Raw genomic sequence first — 22,787 nt, 5'->3', positions numbered from 1 at the left:
GAAAAAATTCAGTGGGGGCCCAGGAGACAGTTTTTTTTTTTTTTAACAAGGTCTCCAAATGATCCAGATGCAAATGACCTTTCATTGTGATTTCAGAAATGCTGCCTTTGCCTTTCTTTCTTTCTTTCTTTCTTTTTTTTTGACAGGCAGAGTGGATAGTGAGAGAGAGACAGAGAGAAGGGTCTTCCTTTGCTGTTGGTTCACCCTCCAATGGCCGCCGTGGCCGGCGCATCGCACTGATCCGAAGCCAGGAGCCAGGTGCTTCTCCTGGTCTCCCATGAGGGTGCAGGGCCCAAGCACTTGGGCCATCCTCCACTGCCTTCCTGGGCCATAGCAGAGAGCTGGCCTGGAGAGGGGCAACTGGGATAGAATCCAGCGCCCCGACTGGGACTAGAACCCATTGTGCCAGCGCCGCAAGGCGGAGGATTAGCCTGTTAAGCCACTGCACCGGCCGCCTTTGCCTTTCAACATGCTTACATGGCATTCAGAACCTTCCCTCTTGTCCCCTATTTTTTAAAAAGATTTGTTTATTCATTTGAAAGAATTACAAAGAGAGAGGGAGAGACGGAGAAAGATAGATCTTCCATCCACAGGTTCACTCCCCAAATGGCCACAATGACCAGGGCTGGGCCATGCTGAAGCCAGGAGCTTCATCTGGGTCTCCCACATGTGTGCGTGGACCCAAGGACTTGGACCATCTTTTGCTGTCTTTCCAGGAGCATTAGCAGTGTGCTGGATCAGATTTGGAGCAGCTGGGACTTGAACCTGCACAAATATGGGATGCCAGTGCTATAGACGATGGCTCATCCTGCTGCACCACAGCACTGGCCCTTCCCATTCTCCTATTGAAAGGATCTTAATGGTCATGAAACAGTCTGAGTGTCTTCCATTTTTAGCAGCCTCAGCTGAAGCCCAAGATTCCAAGTGCCCTTAACTGCACTGCACCCCAGAGGGAAGTGAATTTCTCTCTCTGGAGATGGCCGGGTTCTGCCTCCAAAACAGTGATTCAGAGCTCATGGAGAGGTCTTAGCAAGGCAGGCTCAGTCCCCTGTGCTGTTGTGAGTCAGAACATCTTTTTTAGTCTTGAAAGTGATTAGCAAAGCAGAAAGGAGCTTTTGAAACATTGTTTTCCTCCATAACAAAGAGACGAGCATGCATCTATTTAAGTTAGGAGCGTTGTTATAGAAACTACCTATTTTAAGTGGATGATAAAGGAGCACCACAAACTCCACTGAAATGAGTAAGCTCTTACTGGAGATTAGGACATCTTATTTGCCAAATGCACATCTGGGTAGACTGGACCTCCAGATGTGCTTGTCTCTCCATGGACACTTTGAGTCACAACACTGCTGGAGCCTTCTCCTTCTGCTGGTATAGACCTTAGATTTCCAGGCTACCCCAAGCTCTCTATTTCAAAGACCCCGTGTAAACACAGACCTTCAGAGCTAACCATCATCTTTTCCTGAAGCAAATGAGTTTTTCTTTAATATTTATTTTATCTGAAAGGCAGATTGACAAGGAGAAATGCAGAGAGCGAGATCTTCAATGTGCTGGTTCAGCCCCCAAAATGGCAGCAATGGTTGGGGGTGGGACATGCTAAATCCAGGAGCCAGGAGCTCCATCCAGGTCTCCCATGTGGGTTCAATGGTCTAATTACTTGGGCCATCTTCTGCTGCTACCCAGGCACATTACAGGGAACTGGATTGGAAGTGTGACAGCTGGAACTCAAATCAGCTCTCATATGGGATCACTGGCTGCAGCTTAACTTGCAGAACCTCAGTGTTGACCTCCTGAAGCAAGAGAGTCTTAAAAACTGAAAAATGGGGCCAGTGCTGTGGCATAGTGGGTAAGGTCACTGCCTGCAGTGCAGGCACCCCATACGGGCACCAGTTTGAGTTCCAGTTGCTCCACTTCCAATCCAGCTCCCTGATAATGTGCCTGGGACAACAGCAGAAAATGGTCCAAGTCCTTGGACCCCTGCACTCAGGTGAGAGTCCTGGAAGAAGCTCTTGGCTCCTGGCTTTGGATTGGCCCACCTCCGGCTGTTGCAGTAATTTGGGGAGTGAACCAGCAGATGAAAGACCTCTCTCTCTATCTCTCTCTTTATCTCCCTCTATCTCTCTCTGCCTTTCAAATAAATACATAAATCTTAAAAAAACAAAACCTTGGAAAATGCAAGCCACTCATGAACAGGATCATCCCATCTCCGTGAACACAATCACGAAAGTTCTTCTTTGCCCCATCTTGGAAAGGAAAGAGAACCTCTGAGCAGAGGGTGCAGATCCTCTTGTGGGTTTACGGAGGCTACCTCCTTAGCCTGGAGGGCTTGAGTCACATCTTCTAATGAGATCGCCTGCCTGAGCAGAAATGTCCCCCACGACTCCCCTCCCTCCCTCTTCCTCCCTTGACTAGCCCAGTATCTGCACAGTGCCACCAAAAATACTGTGTTGGAAGAGACATTCTGGAATGGACAGCTTCCGTATCAGCTGGCTGTGGAAGCTTTGTGTTAAAGGCCAGACAGCAAATAGTTTAGGCACAGCTAATTAACTCTGCAGTGATAGTAGAAATGCACCCATAGTTGACACATTAGTGAATGACCACACTTTGTTTCAGTTTACTGAAACATGTGGAAGACTGTATTTGGCCCATGGGTGTGCCAAGCCCAGCTGTCTAGATCCTCCCCTTCAGGACTATGCTCATAGATGTAGGTGCTAGAAGTTGTGAGACTGACAGCTACTGGCTGAGTACCTCCATGGCTAAAACGATGAGCTGAAGACAGCCACCTTGGCCAAAGTGTACCTCATCTTCCCGAGGGCAGCCCACATCCCACCCAATGATTGGTGATTGGGACTATAAAGGTACTTGACTCAATCTAGAGCAACTCTGAAAGGTCATGCCAGATCCACTGTGGCTTGAAGATGGTCTAAGGCCTTTGCTTTGTGACTCCTTGGCAGGTCTGTTCCTCTCTTTCCAGTCATGTTCCCTTCATTTCCCAACATGGGTTGGTGCTCACAGCACTCCCCAGTACATTTTCTGCATTCAAATCTCAGAGACTGCATTCCAGAGAACTCAACACAACACAGCTACTCCCCACTCCCAATGGATTGGCTTGTCCCATCTCTGTGTGGGCCAGCGAGCACATGCTGGCCAACAGAACTGCTCAGGGTTATTCCTTTGGGGACCCATTTTCATTATTCTGCTCAGACCTTGGCTACTGCCTCTAGCATGAGTGGTACTACCAGTTCCCACTCACAAGAGCTGCTCACAGGTGAGTATATACAAAATGCAGATTCCAGGGTTTCATACAAAATGTGTTAGAGTGTCTGGAGTGGGAGCTGGAAATCTGCATAGTTAACAAGCATTAACAGAGCAGTCGCTGGTGTTTCCAAAATCAGTGGTCTTTGAACCATTTTTTAGGAACTTTATAATATACTTTATTGGCACATAATAGCTACCTCATAAACGCGGATTTAAGAGCCATCTCTAAGCATCTATCCAGTCAAGGGACTTATACTCCAAAATAGATGGGCATGTATGCACACAATACACAAATAAAAAGCTACAAACAAATAGAACAGTTTATGAACACTCTGAATCGTGCCCTAGAACTTCAAAAATAAACCTTCTTTGAGGATAAGGAATATAATACATGTTTGAGATGTGAGTGGGATGAGAATAGTTGAACTTGGAAAGAGGTTACAAACTAAAGAGAAGCACCAGACAGGCAGATAAGGGAAGTGTATGACAAAGCTGGGTGCCTGGGGCTGTAGCAAACACAGAAGATGCAGAAAACCCAGGGGATCTTAGGAGCTGTAGCAAATCTACCCTAAGGGGGCACCTGAAACTTGCATTCACATTTGTGAAAGATGAGACTAGGGGAACAGTATTGCAAGGTTACCTAACTTTTTCAAGAGTTGCCTATAACTGGATATCTGTGATATAAAATCTATAGATTTTTAAAGATTGGCTCATATTTCCTTAAGTCTATGAATTTCCTTAAGTCTATGAATTAGGCCCTCAGGATGTCCGTAGAAGCTGAAGTATTCTGGGGGGTAGCAAGTAGAATCATTGCTCTATTGTGAGAAATATTCCAGACTACCAGGGAATGTGGTCAGAGGAGTTCCAAACCATCTTTGCAGGAAAATGCCATAGACATCCTTTAGTGAGGCAGAAGAGAACAGAAACAGAAAGCAAAAGGAGAACCAGAGTTTAAACCGCATGCAGAGATTCCTGGGAGACAAGTTCAGGGAGGCAGAAGGGAAGTGGGGCTGGAGATCAGACTTGCATTCACCTTGGAGTGTGGGAGCCTTGAGGTCAGTTCAAAGCAGGAAGGTGCCTCTCCCAACAGAAGTCCACTCAAGGTGAGAGAGGAGAGAGCTCAGCCCCATAGATCCCAGAGCCAGGACAGGTTAGAGGTCACTGGGGAAGGTGGGCCCCAGGGAGGCAGCAGAGGCCAGGATCACAGGCCTGTCATATAGCTTCAACGTCAAATTGACAAGGTCTTGTTTTTGTTTATTTGTTTTAGTTTGCAAGCAATTTTATTTTAGAAGATAAAAGTAAGAACTGGCATCAGTACTGGCATTTCTAAAGAAAAACAAATGTAAATGCTTAAGCAACTTCCTTAAATGTATCTCATTGCCTAATGATGGATAGAGCTCTCAATTTAAACGCATGAAAGGAAAGAGGCCCAGATGTTCAGTGTATTTCCACTACCAGCTGTGTGACAGGTGCCATCTGAGTATCCAACCCTGCCTCACTCCTCCCATAAATAGGATATTGGAAGGGGACATCTCTCTGGGTCATTCCCAGCATGAACAGTAGCTCTCTGGATCAGCTTGTTCAGCATTATTTGCTTGCAAGTAACAGAAAGTATAATCCATGTGGTCTAAGAAAAAGGGAATGTATTGTCTTACATAATTGAAAGCTCCATGGAGAAAATCAGATACAGATTAAGCAGGGCTTCAAAGCTTTTCCAAGAAACTCCTCTTCCATTTGGTTCTTGGCTCTGCCTTCCAGGTATTAACCCCCATCCTAGCATTCTCATGAGGGCAACACAGCTCCAACAAAGATCCAGCAAAGATCTACAATCTCTTCAATTCAAGGTCAACAGAAAAATACTTGCTTATATCCCATGTCTCAGTAACAGTCTGAAGCTTGGTAATCAACTATATCCCAATCAAATCTCATCTTGTTGGCCAGGGCCAGGCGACATGGCACAGGGGATTAAGCTACTGCTTGTGATGCCCACATCCCATATGAGAGTGCTGGTTATAGTCCAGGTTTTTGTACTTCCCATCCACTGCTAAAGCAACTGGGAAAGGCAGCAGATGATGGCCCGAGTACTTGGGTCCCTGCCACCCATATGGGGGACCTGGGTGGAGTTCTTGGTTCCTGGCTTCAGCCTGCCACAACCGTGGCTGTTGTGGGCCTTTGGGGAATAAACCAGTGGATGAGAGAGCTGTACGTCTTTCAGTCTCTCCCTCTCATTCTGTCGCTCTGCCTTTCAAATAAATATATAAATCTTTAAAAACAAAGACAAAACCTCATCTTGGTGGCCAGAAGGCATGCAGTGGGTTGACTAGCTTAGATAACAGATTTCACTCTGGAGTCGGAGAGTAGAATTATACCAATAAAATCCCCTAGAGAGTTGGTTGAAAATTGAATTGAAAAGATGGGAGGCCAAAACAAAACAACCCAAATCTAACCTTGTGACTTCATTAGATACAACACAGCGCACATATAAATAAGTTGCCTTTGCACATCCCTGTTAATAGCTCATTAGGCCATGCAAGATATTACTCTCATAAAGATGCAACAGAAGAAGCATCTATAATCATCTACTTTTGTATTGGTGTTTGGGTCACATCCAAAGCCTTCAACATATTAAACAGATTCCATTTTTTTCTTGGTGCTGTTTTTGTTTGATCAGAAAGCTTCCCTGTTTTAGATACTGAAAGTAAGAACAAATTCAAAGGGAATGTTACCCCAGCGACTGTTTTGGGTTGCTTTGGAAGAAAGTTACTCACATTCTGCCAATTGGAACAGTTACCTGTGATTTTTATTCACTGTGGAAATGGCTTTTCAGACCTTAAGAAGATCATTTGATAAGCATGAACCCAATCCCACTCATTAGGCATTGAACGAAATGAGAGGATTCAAAGGCACATAAGGTCTGGGGAGCAAATCAGACAGAAAATTATCTAATTAGATTTCATAGTTCGGGAGAGCCAACAGGGTAGAATTTAAGATAGAGATGTTTAAATTAGCAGCCAGAACTCTCTGCTCACATTCCTCCTGTTCCCCCAGTCTCTGGAGAAACTGCTCCCTATGAAATGAGGGGACAGAAGGCTCCCAGGACTGCTTTGTCTTGGCAAATCTGAAAAATGAAGCCATTGGAAAGGCAGGAAAACGCAGCCACATGCTGGCAACAGTCAAATCTTTCCCTAGGACTCTGGCTGTTACTTTTGAAAAGTTTTGGGGTTACCTGATAGGTGACCTAGCAAAGCTGGCAATTAAGTGGATCATGAACAGCAGGAAGACTTCATATGGAACTCTGTCTCCACTTAAATGCACTACCTGCAGACATTCTAGAAGAAAGAGAGCTGCACAGAACTTGGGCAATTCACAAAAGGGAAGAAATCTGGGCCATGTTTTTTAGGCAGCATCATTAAAGTTTGAAATGCACAAAAATGCAGGAAGGCTATTGTGCAGATGATGGGTGTTTCATTGGTGTAGAATTGAATTAATTATTATCCCTACTACCCTACCACAATGCTCAATATGCAGACTATCCTTCTGATGCACAAGCAATAGTCAATGTCTTATGTCTCAGTGATAGTTACCTTGCAAATTTAACTTGCTTTTCTGCATTTAGTCAAGTTATATGTTTAATTTGTGCAAGTTATTTTGCAATTGGATTTTTCCCCAATATCCTGTCTTTTGTAGAAAATTCAGAAGCAAATGTAGGATTTGAAAAATAGGATAGAAGTTAGTATGGGTGAAACTTATCTCAGAAGAGCATCCCATTATTTTTGTCCTGTCTGTGAAGAAGAAAGAGATAGAGAAAGAGTATGAAAGCCCAGGGTCTGCCAACCCAACAATTACACCCAAGTTCTTGAGCAAGATATGCAGAGGAAAAATATCAGAAATACATGTTTTCTTCAGAAGGCATTGTGGTTGATTTAAAACATTTCAAAAGCAAAAGCAAGCACAGATGGAAAAACTCAAGAGCCTATGCACCCAGGAGGGAAATGCAGCATTCCTCCTTGATACATCCAGCAGGGTGGTGCTGGGTCACTCATTTCAGACCTTCGCAAGGCTGGGGACTTCTCCCAGCAAGGTGGTGGCTCCATTCAAGCCCTCATATAAGAAAGTTATGCACTAGGAGCCGGCGCTGCAGCATAGTGGTCTAAGCCTCTGCTTATGGTGCCAGCATCCCATATGGACAAAGGTTCATGTCCCGGTTGCTCCTCTTCAGATCCAGCTCTTTGCTTATGGCCTGGGAAAGCAGTAGAAGATGGCAGAAATGCTTGGGCCCTGGCTTCTGGCTTCAGATGGGCCTAGCTCTGGCTGTTGCAGCCATGTGGGGAGAAAACTAGCAGATCTCTGTCTCTCCTTCTGTCTGTCTAATTCTACCGCTCAAATAAATAAATAAATTTTTGAAGGAAGGAAGGAAAGAAAGAAGAAAAGAAGAGATGCACTAGGTAAATTTAGGAAGGGAATGTCCCCCGGTGACTAGAGGGCACAGTAGTCAGATTGTTTGTTGTCACACTTCTTAGGGTCATGCTTGCATTCCTCACAGCTGCACACCTCCCCACCTCAAATTGTGTATGAGCCCCCATTGAACATCACCCTTTGTATCCATCTCCCAAAGAATGAATATTTGCTATGGAGACTCATATGAACAGTATTGTGACTGATGATAAAATATGGAGCAGTCTCCAAGCTTCACCTTTGCCTTCCCCTCTCCATATCCAAAACGATTCTTCCTAACACTGTGATCCAATAACCACCAATTATATCAACAGTCCTTTGCAATATGGGCTTCCTGTGTGCTGCATTGTGTGGGAGAGGAGGAATGAAGGGCTTGTCCTACCTCAACCTACCTTGATATCATACAGTGTTCTGAAAAATAAGGGTCCAGTGGGAAATGCCATTCCCTCCAAGACCATCTTAAAGAAACCCATTTAACTTTGTTTAACCCAGCATACCAGGCAGTATGACACAACAGTGCTGCCTAACAACAACCCTCAAAACTCCATGGTTCACAGCAAGCATTTGTTCTCCCACCCACAAATCTGCAGGCTAACTACAATTTGGGTGATCTAGACTGGGGTCTACTACTTTCCTCTGCTTCAGACTGGGTGTGACTTTGGGCTATCGGCGGGCTCATGTCACCTTTGATACCCAGACTAAAAAGACAGCAGTTACTTAGGGGAAGCTCTTATACAAGTACATTTCAATCTCTTCTCACATCATTCTGCCACATCCCATTGGCCAAAATAAAATATATGGCCAGGGCCGGCGCCGTGGCTTAACAGGCTAATTCTCCACCTTGCAGCGCCGGCACACCAGGTTCTAGTCCTGGTTGGGGCACCGGATTCTATCCCGGTTGCCCCTCTTCCAGGCCAGCTCTCTGCTATGGCCCGGGAAGGCAGTGGAGGATTGCCCAAGTGCTTGGGCCCTGCACCTGCATGGGAGACCAGGAGAAGCACCTGGCTCCTGGCTTCGGATCAGCGCAATGCACTAGCCACAGCGGCCATTGGAGGGTGAACCAACGGCAAAAAGGAAGACCTTTCTCTCTGTCTCTCTCTCTCACTATCCACTCTGCCTGTTGGAAAAAAAAAATAAAACACATGGCCAAACTCAAGTCCAGGGCAAACAAATGCATCCCACACACCTCAGAGCCATGGCATGAGCAGGAAAGTGATTCCACTACCCTCTGACCACCCACTGGCTTTCTGGCATTCCTCCCATTCTTCCTTGTTCCCATCAATATTTCAATCACCATCCCCAGTAGGTCCTAACTTTTTTTGATTGCAAGACTCTCTCTGACTAGTATCTACCAAAACTAGCTCCATGGAATACATTTCTTGTTCATCTATACACACAATTAGCCATATGCATAACCATGGAACGAGGCTTGGCTTTCAAATACAGTGCACACAAGACTTTCTACCACAAGAGAAAAAGTGGAAAGAACATTTCAGATCCCATTCTCTGAGCACTTGTGTGCTTCATCTTGACAATATTACCAGAAAGAATTTGAAATTGCAAAACTGCTCTCACACAGAATTTGAAAATGTCTCCAGGACTGCGATGGGAAATAACACAGCACTCCTTTGTTCACCATGTATACTCCTCCTGGGTTTGCAAAGCCACACACTCGCCACTTGCAGCCATTGGCAGGTGATCACTGCCCACTCATCAAAGTAAACTAACTTCAGTGATTGTTCTACCTTCCGGCTGCTGTGCAGAAGTCTCAGGAATCCATCCTGGGAGCCTGAGCTGGGTCATGGATGAGAAATGTCGGCTTCATTACTGTGTCTGGTTTTCAGTTGCAAAGAGATGTCACCTGGGGTGTAACTGAAAAAGAAGCAAGCAGACAATCAATGAAGTCAACTGAATTGGCTGATCAAATAGGCAGAAAACAAGGACTGGATACAAAATCAGATATCATTCATAGGAGTTGGGTCCAGGTCAGGGGCATGGGTGGTGGAGGAACTGCCTAAGAGAGTTCTATAGATTCTACAGCCCCTTGCCCTTGCAGGTCAATAAACAGAGCCCTGGGTCAGTTGGGGACAATTAGAAACCACCAGGTGCAGCTTGGTGATGCTATAAACTATACCTGGCAATTGTTTTATATTCAATATACAGGGCTAATTTTAGTCAAGGATGTTTCAAAACATGTTCTGGATAATACAAGTTCCACTGTTCATGCAAACAGATATGACAAGACACAGGGTTCTATGGCCAAATGAGTTATAAAATTCTTGTGTTAGGGTTAGAAGGATTTCCTGCCAGAACTTGGCAGCATCTTTATAGTGATATACTTATTATATTATAAGTCTCCAAGAAGATTATATAGTTCACAGCATATTTCAAACTAATGTGTTCATGAAATTCCCCTTTTTTAGAGAATTTTGGTGAAATACTTTAAAGAAACATGGATATAGTGATATGATATATTAGCTTTGCTTCTAACGTGGAAACTGCACAGCACCAGGAAAGACATGGAAGAGAAATTTAAGTATAACAAATTGTATCTTCACCACCTTAATCATTTTTATATATCTCAATTCTCAATTTCTTCTTTCTTTCAAAGTGTAGAAGGAATAATATTAAATAGGCTTAAGGAGATTTGTCTTTTGCTTTGAACTTCCCATAGTCTACCAGAAACATCTCTTTCCCTTGAGAAGGTTAATCATCATTATAGCAAGAGAACAAAAAAGGAAAACAATACATAGCTTCAGAATTCCAAAAGAGGATTTTGTAGCAACTTAATGGTTTATAAAACAAGCTTTTTCAAGAGAAAAGGGATTTCTTAACTCTTTAACTTCCATCAACTTATTTAAGGGCTATGTCTAAATGAAATTCTTAAACCTCAATGTGCAAATAAATCACCTGGGGATCTTGTTTTTAAAAATGCAGCTTCTCAGGATACACAGCAGATGCATACAATGGCAAATGCCTAAATAGCACTCTGGCCTCAGAATCAGCCCATAAGGCATTTGGATCTGGCTAAAAAGCCCATGAGAGTTTCTCAGGCATGGAAAGCCAAGACATTGTGGCAAAAAAATGACCTAAATCAATGATCTCTGTGAGTGAGATCCCAGTGGAAAGAAGGGGCCATCAAAGAAGGAGGTACCTTTCTCTGAAGGGAGGAGAGAACTTCCACTTTGATTATGGCCTTATCGAAATAAGGTTGGAGTTTGTGAACTCAAGAGGCTTCCATAGTCTTGGCAGCTCATGGCAAGAGCCTTGGGTGATTACTGATGTCATAAATAAGAGTGTCGATTGTTAAATCAACAACAGGAGTCACTGGGCATTTACTCCCCATGTAGGGTCTCTGTCCTTAATGTGTTACACTATGTGAATTAACTGTATAACTAGTACTCAAACAGTACTTTATACTTTGTGTGTCTATGTGGGTGCAATCTGTTGAAATCTTAGTGTATACAAAGTCGATCTTCTGTAGACAAAGATAATTAAAAATGAACCTTAATGAAGAATGGGATGGGAGAGGGAGTAGGAGATGGGATGGTTTGCAGGTGGGAGGGTGGTTATGGGGGGAAAAACTGCTATAATCCAAAAGTTGTACTTTTGAAATTTATATTTATTAAATAAAAGTTTTCTAAAAAATACAGCTTCTGGGGCCTGCATTGTGGTATAGTTAGTTAGGCTACCACTTGCATAGCATCCAATAGCATCCCATATCACAGTGCTGGTTTGGATCATAGCTGTTCTGCTTCCAATCCAGCTTATGGCTAATATGCCTGGGAAAGCAGTGGACGATGGCCCAAGTACCTAGGTCCCTGTCACCCACATGAGAGACCTGGATGGGATTCCTGGCTCCTTCCCTCAACCTGACCCAGCCCTGGTTGTTGTGGCCACTTGGGAAGTGTAGCAGTGGATGGAGGTACCCTCTCTCTCTCTTCCAAATAAATAAATAAATAAATATTTTATTTAAAAAATCAGATTCGGGACAAGCAGTTCCTGAAAGCCTGCATTTCGTATAAATTCCCAGCCAGTGCTGTTGCTTGTGGTTTGTGGGCTGCAGATTGAGTGTGAGTGTACCCCAGAGCACGTCTGAGGGCTTGCATGAGGCTTGCTGTCCTAGGACACAAAAATGGTGAGACATAGGAAGAAGAAAGCCCAAAGCTTTCTCCTTCTAGCCTGAGCCTAGGTGGGGTTGACAAAGGAGATGAGAAAGACCAAAGGAACCTCAGTCTCATCTCTTTGGGTACAGCTCCAGAGAGCAGAGGTGCACTGGGAAGAGGGAAAACCCCCAAGCAGTATAGAGTTACCCTCACGGGAATCAAAGGACTCCTCCGTCTGCCCTTGCACTAGGGTGAAGCTCGGCCTCAGCTGTTGAGCGAGGCCTCGGTGGCCTCACAAGAGCTGGCTCTGGCCCCCTGGATGGTGCGGAAGCTTCCTGAAGCTCCTCAGATTCAGGCTGGGGAGGCTCGTAGCAGAAGGGATCACAATGGCTTGTCTCCCAGGCAGACCTCAGGGACCCCAGTAAGACAGCAGGGAAAACATGCTGGGAGGGAAAGAGCAGACCCCTGCTGAGCACCCTCTCCAGGAACAGGCTGACCTTGGACTTCAAGCCAGGCAGCAGCACAGCTCAGCCACTCTGCTACAGAGGTCAGAGTGGCTCCAGAAAATCAGATGAAAGGGCGCGTATAGCCTCAGGTCGAAAGTTCATCTGTTTCACCTGGTTCTTCCTAGTTTATGCAGAGTCCATTCTGTTTCATCTGTTTCACCTGGCTGCTTTCATAGGCCTTGTGGTCGACCGATTGCTGCAAACCATGTAGAGGAGGTTCCCACAGGTGGCCAGCCTGCGGTTCCCCACATGGAAGACCTTTCTCTCTCTCTCTCTCTCTCTCTCTCTTCCTCTCTCTCTCTTTTTCTCTGTAACTTTGTCTTTCAAATAAATAAATCTTAAAAAAAAAAAAAAGAACCAGCCTCAGCCTCACATCCTTGGTACTGCCCAGTGAGGAACATGCTTTCATCCTGGATTCCAAAAGGAAAGTGATTTAGCCCACCCAAGGGATTCACCAAAAGGATTTGAAATACTCCTCCCAAATAAACATCAGAAAGAGAAACATTTATTACTACACTGTGCTGGACCCTGAGGTCTTAGCAATGCCTCATAGCTAAAAGCACCAAGAGCATACAGAGGAGAGTTCTGCAAGATGTCGGGGATGTCCCCACTGGGGATGGCTGATACGACTTCTCCTCCTTCACCCACACTCAACCTCCACTCCCATGAGATTCATTGCCACAAGGGGCCACTGCTACCAATATGAAAGTGTTTCCTCTTTCAAGGTGCTCAGACCAACAAGTTAGTAATAATAATGTCTAGAAACATCCTACACTGGGGGCCAGCACTGTGGCATAGCGGGTAAAGCCACCGCCTGCAGTGCTGGCATCCCATATGAGCGCCCGTTCAAGTCCCTGCTGCTCCTCTTCTGTTCCAGCTCTCTGCCAAGGTCTGGGAAAGCAGTAGAAGTGGCCCAAGTCCTTGGGCTCCTGCACCCACATGGGAGACCCGGAAGAAGCTCAGGGCTCCTGACTTCGGATCGGTGCAGCTCCAGCCATTGCGGCCATCTGGGAAGTGAACCAGCAGATGGAAGACCTCTTTCTCTTTCTGCCTCTCCTTCCTTCTCTGTGTAACTCTGACTTTCAAATAAAAAAAAAAAATCCTACATTATGGAAACAAGAGCTGCTGGGTTACCAGGGCAAATGAGTACAAGCAAATGTTTTGCAGAATATACTGGAAGAGCATGAAGCCTTTTACAGAAATCACTTGCAAAGGAAATGGTATTTTAGACACAAGTGCATTAAGCAAAGACAAAAAAAAAATCTATTAATGATTAGTAGAAAAGCACCAAAAAGCTAACATAGGATATACAAAGAAAGGCTACTCAGTGCGTCCTAACAACCCTATGGACTGTGATTCTAAGGGTGTAACGATCGCCAGCCCATTAGAAGAGACATCTCTCATGCCCTTTATTATGTAACTGCATAATTAACCATACCTGGTACTCATTATGGAATTCTCAACAAAGTCTCTTATTACCTTCAGAAAAGTCTGAGAACATTCTTCTGCATCCAGGTGGGGACTGAGCAGACCCTGCCTCCTCACAGAAGGACATCGTGGTGCCCCGACTGAAAGGAATCAGTCGTCAGCTCCCTGGGAAACCCGTGCATGACCAGCAGCAACGGTGCTTCCATCCTCTGGGTGAGTGCTGCACTCACACAGCTGACAGACCCTGGACTCCATCCCAACGAAGCACGCTGGAAAGCATCCAAACCAGACCGAGTCCACAAGCAAGTAAACACCACACACCCAGGCAGGCTCCTCACAGGCCTGCAGACGACAGAGCTCTTCTCCCTGGGCCCAGTGAGCGTGCCCCTTCCCTGCTACTCATCCCCACCGTTAATGCTCAGCTCAGCTTGCACAGCCTTGAAGAAGCCTTTGTTGACCTCCCCTTTCACCGAAACGTCTTGAGCAAGTATTGATTGTGCCACAGTCGCAGTATTAATCGTGTACTCCCCCGTATCTCTTAAGTTGTTGCTATTGTTTTTCCATCCAAGGGCATTTTCTGAAAAGAATGTGAAAGTCTCACTACCAAAACACTTCTCAAATACGTGATTAGTTTCCAGGTTTTTAAATGCCATGGTTCTGGTTATAACGATGTGTTACACTGTTGCCTGATTCTACCCTGGCAGTGCACCCCTAGAATAGTCTGAGCCAGGATAACCCTCCCAAGAGGGTTACCCACCTCTGAGCTTCCTGAAGATCTCACCTCCTGCTCTGACACACCTGCTGCCAACCCCTGCTCCTGGCTCACCCACTTGCATTTCCCTTTCACCCGCTGGTCTGCTATGTTGCTTTTTCTCCCCAGGGGTGCCTGCCTTTGCTTCGGACTCAGCTCTCCTCCTTCAGTGCTGAATTTCAGCCCGTCCAAGCTAGACGTGTCCTCCCTTAGCAGACACTGCTGGCATAGCCAACTCCTGGCTGCAGCGCTAATCTGCTAAACGATAACCTTGGCTCACCTGGCTGCCTGAGCCACTCAGCAGCCCTCTGCTGCCCCCTCCTGGTGCTTTCCAGGCTCTCAGCCCCTTTGCCTTAATTCCTAGTTAAATTCTGTGGATTTGGCATGTGTGGTAGCAAATAGTCACTTTATATCATAAGAGAGATGTTTTCAGACTCAGCGACTGTTTCTTTAGCACTTACTTGACTGGCTCACATTCAGACACTTGCAACCTTTATTAGATGCTAAGCGATCTAAAAGGCTCTCCTAAAAAGTCAGCTTTGGATACCCAGCACATATGTACAAACACAGAGAGATCATATACATATACATATGTAACATAAAAGGAAATGGGAAATGTAGCAACACAAGAAGTCTCCAAAAGTTCGTGGAAATGCTTGTTAGAGAGAAAAAAATACTGTGTGGATTTCAAAACTTTTACACTAAAGTTTTTAGGTTTTTTTTTTTTAAGATTTATTTATTTATTTGAAAGTCAGAATTACACAGAGAGGAGAGGCGGAAAGAGAGAGGTCTTCCGTCCAATGGTTCACTCCCCAGATGGCCGCTCCGGCCAAGGCTGCGTCAATCCGAAGCCAGGAACCAGGAGCTTCTTCCAAATCTCCCACGCAGGTGCAGGGGCCCAAGGAATTGGGCCATCATCTACTGCTTTCACAGGCCATAGCAGAGAGCTGGATTAGAAGAGGAGCAGCCGAGACTAGAACTGATGCCCATATGGGATGCTGGCACTTTAGGCCAGGGCGTTAACCCACTGCGCCACAGCACCGGCCCCTAAAGTAAAGTTTTGATTCAACTTTATCAGGATGTTTTTGGTGTACCCTCATGCACAGGGCATCAAAATGTTAGGCAAGCAGTTTTACTGCTCACTCTCTTTTTCTGATTCCTCATTCATACCATCACAAGGGTACAAATGGTACATAATGCCAATTTTCCAAGATCAGTTTAAATGAGAATTACCTGTTAAGCTTATTAGAAATCAATGTTTCTGGGCATTCTTCCTAGAGATTCTATACATTTTTAACCAGAACCAGGTCATTCTAGTGCAAATGACCTACAGGAACCATCTTCTATCCACAACTACATGTACTGAGATGTAGAAACAGAGAACCAGTCTGCAAAGAACATGTGCTAAAAAACAAGCTTTTGTGAACAAACATCTTGTATAAGCACAAGCATCATGAAAGAGCTCTACTTGCTGGGCCCAAATATGCCTGACTCTAGTGTTTGATGAGAGGAGAGTGTTGAAATTTAATAACCCTTCTTCTTTTCCATAATCGAACACGGGGCCTTGCAGCATACAGAGATGAGAAATCACTGAGTCAACAGATATTTTAGCACCCAGAAGACAGGTACTGCAATTTAGAATGCACTACAGTGTTGTCCTTTGTTGGGCCTGCCTGGGGATGCAAACTTGGAGATGTTCATGATTTTTCAAATTCTTGTAGTTATAGCCTCAAATTACCCTGGGTGCCTGGGAGAAAACTGGGCCAAGCTGTTCTCAGAGGCCCACTCCTGTGGCTTTGTGGACTGTACCTTTGCTTCACTCTACACTGAATCTCTGCTGCCTCTCCATGTCTGTGTGAGCCTCCCTCAATTCATTGTCGAGGGGTGGGGGGATCCCTAGAACCTGCAGGGACCACAACACCTGGTCCTATTTCCAACAACAGAAAGGGTCTGTGTGGATAAGGATGGGGAAATTGAATCTGGGAAGACAAATGGTCTTCTTTCAGTTTGCATGAGTTTACATAACCAATAGCATCTGTGCTGCATAAGGGGTTCTCACCAGGATCTCCCTGGACTACAAACAACGCACTGCCAGGAAATTTGCAGAAATGCAAATTTGTCAGCCCTGCCCCAGAACTACTGAATCAGAAACTGGGGTGGGCTCAGGCTTCCCCCTGTCTGATAACTTCAGGGGGGAAACTCAGAAAGGAATTTTTCGTACTTACATCCAAAAAGTCCTTTGTTCCAGGAGGACAAGCTGGAAGGCAGGACCCATCCCCTTAAAAACCCCTGGCCTCAATGGGACTGCGTGCTCAGCCCTCTGCCTCTCTGCTGAGCCACCTGCCTGGCCTGGCCAGTCTGAGTGACTGGGCACTCTCTCAGGTTCTGTCTGGAGAGGTACCCATCCGTTCTTAGGAATGTCCCCACCCCAATAAACCTTGCTATTTTGCTTTCCACTACTGCGTCTCATGCCTGAATTCTTGCTTTCGCAAAGACAAGAACCCTTGCTTTCTTGCTTTCGCAAAGACAAGAACCCTTGCTTTCTCCGGTAACAGGGGCCAGGACCTAGGATGGCATCCGGAGCATAGATGGTGCCACAGCTAAGATAGCACCATTTTACTAACAAAGGGGACCAGTTCTTGCCACTGTTTCTCCTCCTCCTCCAGGATAAAGGGTTTGCTGAGTGTGAGTTAGGTGAAATTTCTCCCACAGGTCACTACTCAGTGCTATCAGACTGGGGAGCCCACCTGGCACTGGGCAAAGGGGCCTCCCCTAGGGTGCACACCTTGGAGAAAGGATGTTATCAGGCCAGATACTCCACTTGGTGCTGAGGAAAGAGGATTTTCCTGGGGAGCTTTCCTTGGGGGGAAGGGCTAAGACCTCTTGGAAAGTTATCAGAGTCTGGGCAGGACTTTGCAGTGAAAATACTGGGCTGCTTCTTAGCCAGACTTCCAGCCTCCAGAACTCTGAACAACGTAAGGTATTGTATTACAGAAGCCTCACTGGTCTGACACCATTCTTTAGGAGAGGAGAAGAGATATAGAGCTAAAGAAAAAATGGTTTCTAAAGGTGACATGAAGTTTGGGATTTTTTAAAAAAGACTCCTACAAAATAAAGGGTATAGAAAGGAGAAAAGATGAAATAAGGTTGGCAAAACATTGACAAATGTTCAAGCAGTCATGGAAGTTCATCACAACTCTTTACACATTGGTGTGTATTTGGAAATGTCCCACAATAGAAAGTTTATATGATCATATATATGTATAAATGAGAAGAAAGAAAGAACCTGTGAACACTTCAGCCCACCAGGGGTTTTTGTAGAAACACAAAACAGGTGAGAAGTTTCAGGAATTTGCAATGCATCTACCCCAGGGTTCTGGTTTTAGGATACTAGCTGCAGTCAGTCTCACTCACAGATTGTGGAACACTAATCAGATCAAATCTAGAAAAGAAAAATCCTCATCTTCCCACAATTGGCTTGCCATGTATTATTTAAATGGAATATATTTATACTAAAATAAGTGTCCTTTTCTTATCTAAAATTCAAATGTAACTAGGGTCCTCTATTTTTGTTTGCTAAATCTGGCACTCCCACCAACATTCTCTTATCCAACTAAAATTTAACACCTGATTCACTACTTGACCCAAGTATTTTTGCCATGTCTGTCCACGTTGCTTTTCTTTTGCTCACCCACTCTCTGTCTCTGCTCCTCTTTCCCACTATATGAGGGGATTTCAAAAAGTTCATGGAAAATGGAATTTAAATAAGTTCATTTTGGCTATAATTTTTTTTTCAAGGAGCTAGCACTGTGGTGCAGGAGGTTAATCCACCATTTGTGACACTGGTATTCTGTTTGGGAGTGCTAGTTTGCCAGCCGCTCTACTTCCAATCCAGCTTATTACTAATATGCCTGGGAAGGAAGCAGATTATGGCTCAAGTATACGGGACCCTGCTGACCATGTGGGATACCTGAATGGAGTTCCTGGCTCCTGGCTTTGGCCTGGCCCAGATATGTTGCAGTCATTTGGGGAATAAACCAAAATATCTCTCTCTTTGCATCCTTCCCCTGTGCGTCTGTGTGTGTGTGTGTGTGTGTCCCATTCTGTGTAGCTATGTCTTTCTAATAAATAAATCTCTAAAAATGTTTTAAATTCATGAGTTTTTTATAACATGATTTTTCATGAACTTTTTGAAGACTTCATATTTTCCCTTATTTTTACTTTTCTGTAGTTTTTTATCTTATGAATAATTTCCTCCATACTTAACTCCCACAAGTCAATGAGACATTTTCTCAAAGTTATACTGTTTGGTGACAAATATATATTCAAAACAAATAAGTCAAACAGCCACTGGTGTTGGAATTTTTTGAATAATTATAATTCTTTCCAGTCCTGGAAAGCTAAATGTCAAGAATTTAGGAAAGGATATAAGAATAGGTTGACACATGGAAGTTAATAAACGTCAGATATCACATCAACAGAATGAAATATAAAAAGTATATGACCATCTCAATAGATGTATAAAGGACATTGGATAAAATGTAATATCCACTTGTGAGTTTTTAAAAAATTTGCACAAATTAGGTAGAGGAGGAACATACCTCAACATAATAAAGACTATATATGACAAACCCACTGCCAAAGTCCTATTGAATAAGGAAAAGCTGGCATTATTTCCTCTGAGATCTGCAGCCAAAGATACCCACTCTCATCACTCTCATTCATCACTGGAAGTTTTAGCCAGATCCATTAGGTAAGAGAAAGAACAAAATGACATACACAAAGGAAAGGAAGAACCAACTCCCTGTTTGCAGATGACATGATTCTATAAACAGAGGACCAAAAAGACTTCACCAAAAGACTGTTAGAATTGATAAATGAGGGGCCAACACCGTGCCGCAGTTGGTTAATCCTCCACCTGCGGCGCCGGCATCCCATAGGGGTGCTGGTTCTAGTCCCAGCTGCTCCTCTTCCAATCCAGCTCTCTGCTGTGGCCTGGGGAAGCAGTAGAAGATGGCCCAAGTCTTTGGGCCCCTGCACCCATGTGGGAAACATGGAAGAAGCTTCTGGCTCCTGGCTTCGGATTGGTGCAGCTCCTGCCATTGCAACTATTTGGGGAGTGAACCAGCGGATGGAAGACCTTTCTCTCTGACTCTTCCTCTCACTGTCTGTAACTCTACCTCTCAAATATATAAATAAAATCTTTTGAAAAAAAGGAATTGATAAATGAGTCCAGTAAGGTTGCAGGCTGCAAAATTAATATGTACAAATCAATAGCATTCTCATACACTAATAAACAAACTCATTGAGAAAAAATTCATCAGAACAATCCCACTCAAAACAAATATCTTGAAATAAATTTAATCAAGTACTCAAAAGTCCTCTACAATGAAAATTACAAAACAATAATGAAAGAATTTGTTTTTATTTTTAGTGAAAGAATTTGAACAAGAGATACAAAAAGTGGCAAAACTTACGTGTTCATGGATTTGAATAATCTTCAAATAACTTGAAAAAAGAATCCTAAAATTCACATGGAAACACAAAAGATCCCAAACAGCCAAATCAATCATAAAAAGAGCAAGCTGGAAGCATCACAACACCATATTTCAAGACATACTATAGAGCTATTTTAACCAAAACAGCATGGTGTTGGTGTAAAAATAAACTCATAGATCAGTGGAAAGCATAGAAACCCAGAAATAAATCCATGTATCCATAATCAACTTATCTTTGACAAAAATATACCCTGGACAAAAGATAGTCTCATCTAAAAATATTAAAGAAAACTGGACATTAATACACAGAAGATTAAAGCAAGTAATTCCCTGCCTCATCCTAGACCCTATACAGAAATAATCTTACAATGGATCAAAGACGCAAATGTAAGAGCTGAAACTTAAAACATAAGAGAAACAATTTAAGACATTAACATAATGTCTTAAATGTAACAACTTTCCCCAAAAGTGTTGTGGGAAGAACATATCGGATAGATAGTTCATGAGCTGGAGACCACACCTCCCGTGTCTCCATGTAATCCTACCTGCATCCACCCACCTGTCAATCAGACTATGTAACCACTCCTCTTTTGGAAGTGAATAAGAAGGTTGGGGAAGGAGAGGGGGGTCTCTCCTTCCTCCCCTCCCACAGCTTGCTCTCTTGATTGCTTGGTCCTCTGGCATGCTACTGCTCTCTCTTTGCTCCTGGACTCCTGGAACGACCGGTATGAAGATCCCTGTTTACTCTGTCTGGCTCACTCTCCCCAAATAAAGCCTTCATTTTCTGTGTATTCTTCTCACTTTCTAAATAAACTCTAAATTTTACCTTGCTACATGCCATGTTTGAGTCTGTGCTTAGATTTCTTCTCTAAGTAAAAGGCAAGAGCCCAAGATATTAAATTTTAGCCTAACCTAGCCCATAACAAAAGCACAGGCAAAAAAGTAAAACTAGACAAATGGGGTTATATCTAACTTAAGAATCTTCTACACCACAAAGTAAACAATTAACAGAGTGAAGAGACATTTGACAGAAAGGGAGAAAATATTTACAAACTATTCATCTAGTAATCATTAATATTCAAAATATATAAGGAACCCAAAATATTCCACAACAAAGGAATAGCTGAGTTAAGAAAGGGGCAAAAGATCTCAATAGATGTTTCTCAAAAGAAGAAATACAAATGGCCAACAAATATATTAAAACATGATCAGTCTCACTGGTCATCAGGAAATGCAAATAGTAACCACAATGAGGTATCTCTTCTCCAGTTAGAATGGCTATTATAAAAAAAAAAAAAGGAGAAGGAGGCAGGACCCTTCAGCCTGGGCCGGGAGGGGGCAACACTGAAGTGGGGTCACCAGCTGCGGGATCCGATCCCACTCTCTTTTTGGGCAACCTTGAAGCTAAAGTGAAGAGGAGCTCCTGTTGGAGCTTTTCCACAAGGCTGGGCCAGTAATAAAAGTGAAAATTCCAAAAGATAAGGATGGCAAACCGAAGCGGTTCGCATTTGTAAATTTCAAACATGAGGTGTCTGCTTGGAAGGCCCATCAAAATTCAAGTTAGATCAAGAAGCCTCACAGGATGTCATCCAGCTGGAAATTCAAGCCCTACCTCCACATCTCCTAACAGCAGATAGAAAGGACTGTGGATACTGTGGCCCCATCAGCACAGATGAGCCATAGGTCTCTCTCCTCTCCAGAAAAGTATCAGAGACAAGCAGTGATGAATGATGTTTTGAGAGAGATGTCATATGGTGGGAAATGTGGTTCTCCACATGTGGCTTAGTCAGGATATTCACCATCAGTTCAGTCCCATAATCATATTTGTAGTCGGTCTTCACGCTCCCAGTGGCGCCAGAATATACCATCATCACACCGTTGAAGGCAGAGTTCTCATCCCTACCTGGCAGACAGACATCACAGTCGTGGTGGGGTGGGGGGTTGGGGGTACTCTGATCACGGGTCTGACCACCCTTGCAGAGACAGTCGCGAGGATTTCTCCTATGAAGACAGGAACCATGATGGCTGGAGTATACATTCTGTGAGGTGCTCTTTTAGTTTTACCCTAGTGGAATACATAGGTGTAAATCTATACATGCTGTGACATTCTAAAATTTTGGAATTTACTCAATAAATCATGTTTGATGTGTGACAGAAGGCACTCAGGAAGTTGAATATTTCTTGTATATTTTTACATTTGAAGTTAACAGTGTTAATATAAATCCATTTTTTGGCAAGAAAATCATGTCAATGCATATTCAGATAAAATGGTAAAGTATTTAACTGAAAGAATACTTACTGAAGAAAAAAAACACATGAAGTGTTTAAGTGCTACCTCGTGCCTCTCAAACTTTAAAAATGTTAACATTTTCAGAGTATCCAGGATGTGCATACAAGGACACATTGTATTGTAGACATTGTACAGTTTGCTTTTTTTTCTTGAATCTTGGAAAGAATTTAAGCACAAAATTTTAAAATCTTACTTGACAAAACTTTTATGTATCAAAATGTAGTTGCCCTTTCACTACAGAATTGTTTATAAAAATTCATATCTTAAAAAAATTGGATCCTTTTTAATACCACAACATTTGTACTGTGTTGCTTTTTAATGTATTAAAAACAAAACAAAACCAAAAAATAGAAAAAGTTGGCAAGGTTATGGAGAAAAGGGAATGTTAGTACACTGTTGTTGAGCATGTAAATTAGCACAGCCGTTGTGAAGAGCAGTGTGGAGTTTCCTCAAAAACTCGAAACTAGATCTACTATATGACCCAGCTATCCCTAT

The 22,787-nt window shown here is 43.7% G+C and overlaps 1 pseudogene; it reads left to right on the top strand.

Annotated features, from left to right (window-relative positions):
- Positions 1–3,225: 3,225 nt before the first annotated feature.
- On the top strand, positions 3,226–22,106 carry LOC133752058 (RNA-binding protein 7-like; annotated as a pseudogene).
- The last annotated feature ends 681 nt before the right edge of the window (positions 22,107–22,787 follow it).

The sequence above is a fragment of the Lepus europaeus genome, chromosome 2 (assembly GCF_033115175.1).
Source record: "Lepus europaeus isolate LE1 chromosome 2, mLepTim1.pri, whole genome shotgun sequence".
Classification (NCBI taxonomy): Eukaryota; Metazoa; Chordata; class Mammalia; order Lagomorpha; family Leporidae; genus Lepus; species Lepus europaeus.
Note: the sequence above shows the minus strand (reverse complement) of the source record. Positions and strands in the feature narration are given on the sequence as shown.